Raw genomic sequence first — 6,804 nt, 5'->3', positions numbered from 1 at the left:
AAGTGTCAGACATTCAAATAGAAGAATAAAGAAAATAAGCTGTGTAATGTGAATATGGGAAAATGAAGTTCTTCAGTCACCTTGTTTCTGAAAGAAAATATTTTAAAAGTGGACTACAAAAGAAAACTGATCCTTCAGTTTTATTGTAATGTTTCTCACTGCTGTAATTTTAAAATCTGAGCTAGTGTCACCAAGATTTTTCCCCATGAATCCCTGAGAATGTCTTACCCAAACTGCAGTTTCATTATTCAAGGAGGGCTTTATGACTGGCAGTATCAACAGGTTAAAAGTAAGAGCACTAACAAGATGCACAGCAAACAAAAAATCCCCCGGAGAATGTAGCGCAGGCTAGTGCAGTTGCAGCGAATAGATATGGATAATCCCTGGTAGCTGCAAATACCCTCTTAAGGGAGGTTTTCTGCAGAAGTCTAGTCTCAATCCATACATGGGAGAAGTACTGCTAACACTAGTAACATTTTAGCACTTTCTCTCCATGTCATTTAGTTTGGAAGTAAAAGGACAAACCCTCAAATTGTTGTTTTGAATAATTAATTTAACAAGAAGTGAATCCCATGACATTAAGGCCTCTTGTACGTTCTGCTGTACAGCAAGAACACCTGCAGTTTCTTGCCTTGAATTGACTGTTTTCAACATTGCAAGCCATAGTTGTATATACAAACAGCTTAAAAAAGAATATAAGATTTCTTTCAAGAATGTGTTCTCTGGTTAAGTGGCAATGACAGGCATGTCTCTTTGAAACAATGTGTGTGAATTTCAATTGAGAATGCACATTTTGAAAGCATTTGCCAATAAGAAAAACTCTCTTAACTAAGAGGAAAAAGAAATGCTGATCAGCATCAGACTTAACCAAAATGACTTGACATGAAAAAGAAGCTTTTTTAATGACATGACAGGAATATTTAATATTTAATTTATCTAAGCATGTAACCAGTAAAAACAAACATACAGAAACAAATTAAGGCATGGTGGGCATAGTAATATACCACATACTGTGTTTTGACAACTGGAAAAGTTTAAGTGTTCAGAAAATTATTGCAGCCTGACTAAAACAAAACCTTGTTTTGGTTTGTTTTTTCAGTTTGGTTTGTGGACAAGGCAGTTAATGGAAGAGAATGAACAAATACTCTGAAACAGCACAGTGAGTGGAAAAATTGGGATAATGTCCACTCAGAGCAATACCCTAGTTATTCATGAGCAGTGTTTTACTGACATAAACACAGGAATTTGAGAAATACAGCCCCTGATGTTCAAGAGATTTTGAACAAATGAAAAAAAATAAACCAAGTTCCTCCTGACTACCGTGGATGAGGAAAATTGGTAGGGAAAAGGAACCTGACACAAATATGGAAACAAAAGTATTACGGACGCTATCAGGTAAGCATAGTATTTCCTACAACTTGGGACTTTTAATCAGGTCTTTTAGAATCTTGACACTGTTAGTATAATTTCTTTCAAGCTCTCAAAGCTTACCCTGGCTTTCCTAAATTATCAAGATCCACTTTGTGAACACATAGGGGCTTTTGCACTCCCCTCCTCTTTGTGTGGGGTTGTTTCAGCCCTCAGTACTTTACTACTTAAGGTCCAGCTTTCCAGTTTTTCAACTTCAATGTTTTCAGAGCCAGCTTATAAATATTGCTCTGATGCCAGAACTACCCTTGAGGTTATTTTCCCCCTCCCTGCACATACCTTTGTGCACACAGATAAGTGCCCAACCGAAACGCGCGCGGATGCAGGCAGGAGATAGAGGTGGCGTGTGCCCAGCCACGCTGATTAGCCGCCAGCAGCCGCTCAGTGCTGCACAGCTGGCTCTAGGTGCAGCACCCAGACCACAACTTTGGTAATTCAGTTAGGATGGTAAGTGTAATCATTCAAAAATAAAACAATTTAAGCAAAGTCATGATTAACAGAGAAAGGTTTCATAGCAATTAATGAGACAGTTCCATTGTTACTAACCTAGACATTTGCCAGGGTGAACTCATTTTACACTCCTACCCTTCCATCATTGACAGAGATCGCTGTACTACTTAAACGTTTTCTGATGTTGGAGATATTTCTACAAATAATTTTGTGAGGTTATTATTCTAAGCACTGGTATTTTTGCCGATCACGTAGAGGCCAAAGCTGTGCCTCCTAGTTCTTTGTGTTGAAATTATCATTAAAGTAACTGAATTTCTTTATTGGACCAAGCCAGAACCTTCAGACAAATTATTGCCCTCTGGTGGTGGGAATGCCTCCCCCCAGTTAATCCTCCTCTTACAGGACTGATTCTGCAACACTTCCTCGGTTTCATTAGTACTTTCTTAATTACGTAGGGCTGCCTCCATGAAGGAAATACTCCACAAGAACAGACTGCAGAATGGTATCCTTGAACTGCAATTACTCTGAATTTTCTCTCATAGGTTTTGGTCTAAGGTAGGACAGTGGCGCTCCACTACCGTGCTTCCTTCAGCCTTGAGGAACACCTAATGATTTTTCACTCAATTAGGCTTAATTATGAGTTTGATCTGGCAATATCTGGCAATTACCTCAGAGATATTAATCCCAAATCTAGATATACCCCCACTAAGCTGCCAGCTCAATGTGGCAATGGGTCGGTCTATTATCACTTACTATGTCCTATGTTAATGGTCAAATAAGCAAGAGCAGAACTTTTTAAAATGTCCAACCTTAAAAGCTTCAGAAAGTGATCTCCCACACCAGTCAAAATTGTTTATTTTCTCACTTCTGTAAGGTGGGAAAATTGCCAGCGGTATTTTCCCCCCACGCCACCTAAGTACCAGCTACAGCCCACAGAAAGAGACAAATACACTGGCACTGACGAACCAAAGATCTGATTCAATGCTTATCCAAGTATATGTGAATCATGAAACTAGAGAATCTGTTGCCAGAAGTGAAGGACTATAGCTATTGTCTCTCTATGAAATAACTTGCATTAAATAGTGCTAAAAAAGTTTCTTTGAAGCTGGATATCAAAACGTTTTCAGAACTTTTGGTTTTGCAAGTACGCCTGTTTTTAAGAATTAGAAATGCTACAGAAAAATTGGCCAAGTCATTTGAATGACTATTGAGAATATAGTTTTTTAATAGACACACCTACCTATTGATGTGATTAATATTTTGGTTGCCTTTATAAAGTACCAAAATTAAGTACTTTAAACCAAAATCGCACCTTTGGGACAAAGAGTGTTAACCTACAAATGTCAGGTAACAATCTAAAATATGTCACTCAGATTATAAAAATAAATGTTGCTCTGATTTATATAATACTCCCAATCTAATTAGGGGAAAACATAGGACTGCAGAACTGTAAGGGGAACTCTCAAGCATGTCCGAAACTCGATGACGTTTTCACACCATTGGAATGAAATGCAAGATTCTCCCAATGTCAATAAAAATCAAGATTTCTTCTGATACCACTGGTGTAACAACACGTGAGCACAACTGGCAATGAATACTTACAGACTTAAGGCATAATTTTTGATTTCCGTATCAGAACACTGAAGTTCTGTAATTGTCCCCAGCTGGAGCAACAGGAGCAAAAGATGTAATGCTTCTAAAATGGAGATCAATCTGTTTAGGAAAGGCTCATATGACATAGCTATGTTGGTGATGAATTGTCTTGATGATCCAGAAGGTCCCTGACAGTCACACAAGACCTGCACTGTAGTAATTCAGATAACATATTTGAACATAAAACAGGAAGTTCAGGAGCATAGTCACACGCGTAACTGCCACAGACTGGCTGAAACATTACACTTATTACACAAAAATAGACAGTGATGATAATGTTTTCTTTCTCCCTAGAGCTACTTTTTTCCATTTTAGGAAAAATCAGCCTGTTTTTAGGTGCACCGAAGAGCTGCATTGCAGTCTGTCCTGTGATACAAAGAATCACCGACAGCCTCCAATGCTCCGATTCTGTCACACAGATAACTGCGTTTCCACTGTGCAACTTTGTACTACGACAGTGGCTATTTACTGACCAACTGCTGACCATTTTATCTTCCCGATTTATCAACAATTTCTTGGACAAGCTGAAAAGATAAACACACAAAACTAGTGCCATTAGATCAGTGGAATCGATTTGAAAAAATAAAAACAATCTGTCCTTAGATGTTTGCTTCTCTACACTAAATGCACCTCTTAACCTTCAAAGCTCAGATGTACTTTAAGAAGAGAAACCAAACAGTTTAGAGCCTGTTCAGGGTTTACCACAGCACTCAGTAGAGTTAAGGACAAGAAAAAGTAGGGCTCTTCTAATGTTTCTGCACTGCATCATCCCTCCCCCCCTGCCCTGCAAAAAAGAATGACAACGTACCTTTTGATGTTTTGAATTCTTCATCGCTTTTTATAGCAATGTAACACCAGAGCAACTTATTTAAATTTTTGATTTATTATAAACCCAAAAGTGTTTGGTACAAGAAATTTGCATTAAAGCTTCAACTTCTCACTGGCAATTTCAAACTCCAAATTAACATGGAGATAACTGTAAGTGATTGTATTTTAAGCTCCTGCCTTTACATCACAGCAACAATTAACACGAGAAATACTCCTGGACTTTTGGGTTTTTAAAAGAGAAAATTACAGCAAAACATGTGGTTATTGTAACCGAAAGCAGCTGCAGTTGAAACCAAGGAGATAATACAGCACCTTCAGTTACATTACTGAACAGCTCAAGACACAGGAGCAAGAGGCTCATACTGAGAACAGAAGTAACTCACCAAAGGTGCATGAAAGCACATTAAGAAGTTCTTCTGCTAAGACCAAGACAGTAGAACTTCTCTTACCTTTCTCAAAAAAAAAAACCCTTTAAAGTACTTTCAAGAAAAAGGCAAAGGATATACCTGACAGAAGCAGAGTAATCTAAGACATTGAGTTTACTTAACATACGAAATAAAATCAAGTCTAGACCAAAATCAATAGCAAAACTGACATTGCTTTCAATGGATTAACAACTAGTGGTCCATTTATTTCGTAAGTCAACTTCTATCTATATCTAAGCATACTGACATACTAATGCGAATTAATATAAAGATCAAGAAAAGAAAGCTAAAAAAAAGGTTAGCATAAAGTACTGTACATTTGGCAAAACGCAGCTGTTGGTACACACATAACATCACATTTTAGTTAGTGCAGAAACATTGTTATTTGTGTTCTGCTTTACCAATTATACTTCTCACTTAATAGAAAACTTGGATTAGAAGATAAGGTTTGAATGAGTTAAAGGAAGGATAAATGCAAATACAGCAACAGAAATATCTGCATCAGATAAGGTTAAAAGGTAGCATACAGAAAACCATAATCAAAGTTGACTCTTGAGATAATGTTAAACTATTACAGAATTCCATACATGCTAGAGAACATATCCTTTTCTACTGTTAAGTTTGTGAATATAACAATCATCAATAAAATAAGTTGTTCAATGGGTTGCAAGAATAAATTGTCCTCATTCCTTTCTGTCAGTCAATTATTGACAAGCTGTTTGATCTATTGCCTTCTCTGAAATTTAAATAAAATGTGATTTGAGAAAGAAATAACCACTGGGACACATAAATGCACTTGTATGCAGCACCTGGATCAAAATTAATGCAAGTAGCTTACAAAGTACTTCTCAGACAACAAAACTACCATGGAATTTCATGAACAAAGTTCCTAGTAGAAGAAAAGTTGCCATTTCCATCAGACTTTGCGGATACTGATTTCTGTAAATCTAACCCATTTTTTAATGTCACTTAGATATTGTTTATGGCTCCTGATTCAGGAAAAAAAGAAAAAACAAGTAAGAAAAAAAAGAAGTTATTAATCTGAAGTATGTAAATGATCCCACTATTACAGTGGTAAAGCCTTAAATACATACTTAAGTGCCAGAAGTTAAAGCACAGATACCATATAAAATGCTTTTCTGACCTTTGGAAGCTTGAAACTAGGACATTTTCTTTCCTTTTCCACTCACACCTCTCTAAAAACCCAGTCCTTTCTTTCCATGTCCCCAAACTGTCTTTCCGTCTGAGCTGAAGACATTCCATATATGTTCCACAAAATAAATGGATTTATCTTGCAGTACTCGGGGTTTTTCCAGCACACTATTCAGTAATCCACTTCTCCTCAGACCTATGCCCATATTCTAAATTGTGAAGCCACAGTAAGCAGATCTTAAATATTCTTTTAAGGTAAACAGTCAGAAAACTGCTTTCTTCTTTTTCTTAAAATACATAAATACATATATAAAAATAGGTAGTTCAAACTTTGGATGTAAGAAAACCACCTTCGCTATTGTCCTTTTAAAATAGGTAAAGGTAAGAGAAATACCTCCTCTGGAAACTAAAAATAGCATGAGCAATTTCTATCCTCTTTTCAGATTCTGCTATTATTCCCCTGGAATACAGTGACCTTATTGGCTTTGCTTATATAAGCGATAATAGATTACCTACCTGGAGCTTTTCACTTAACACAAGCAATTTTATGCATATTTTATGCTAGACTGATCTTTCTGCTCTCCTTTTTATAGTTTACCTTTCAGACATATTATCTCCCATGCCAAAAGGCAGAAGGAAGATCTCGCTGCTATCCAGCCACGAAAGTGTTTTATACACACTGAAGAGGCACATCACACCAAATACTGAAGACACACACAAATTGCAAACAACCAGTTCTTTTGCTTGAATACACTAATAAATCCGTTTCCATCGGGTAGACCAGAGTCAGATCTCATTCTTAGGCCAGGGGCAGCAGGGCACGCGCCACCTGCGCTGCACCACAGCCCTGCTCAGCAGCCACCACCTT

Source organism: Charadrius vociferus, unplaced genomic scaffold (assembly GCF_000708025.1).
Source record: "Charadrius vociferus isolate BGI_N301 unplaced genomic scaffold, ASM70802v2 scaffold650, whole genome shotgun sequence".
Lineage (NCBI taxonomy): Eukaryota > Metazoa > Chordata > Aves > Charadriiformes > Charadriidae > Charadrius > Charadrius vociferus.
The sequence above is the reverse complement of the archived record's forward strand: the minus strand, read 5'-3'. Positions refer to the sequence as shown.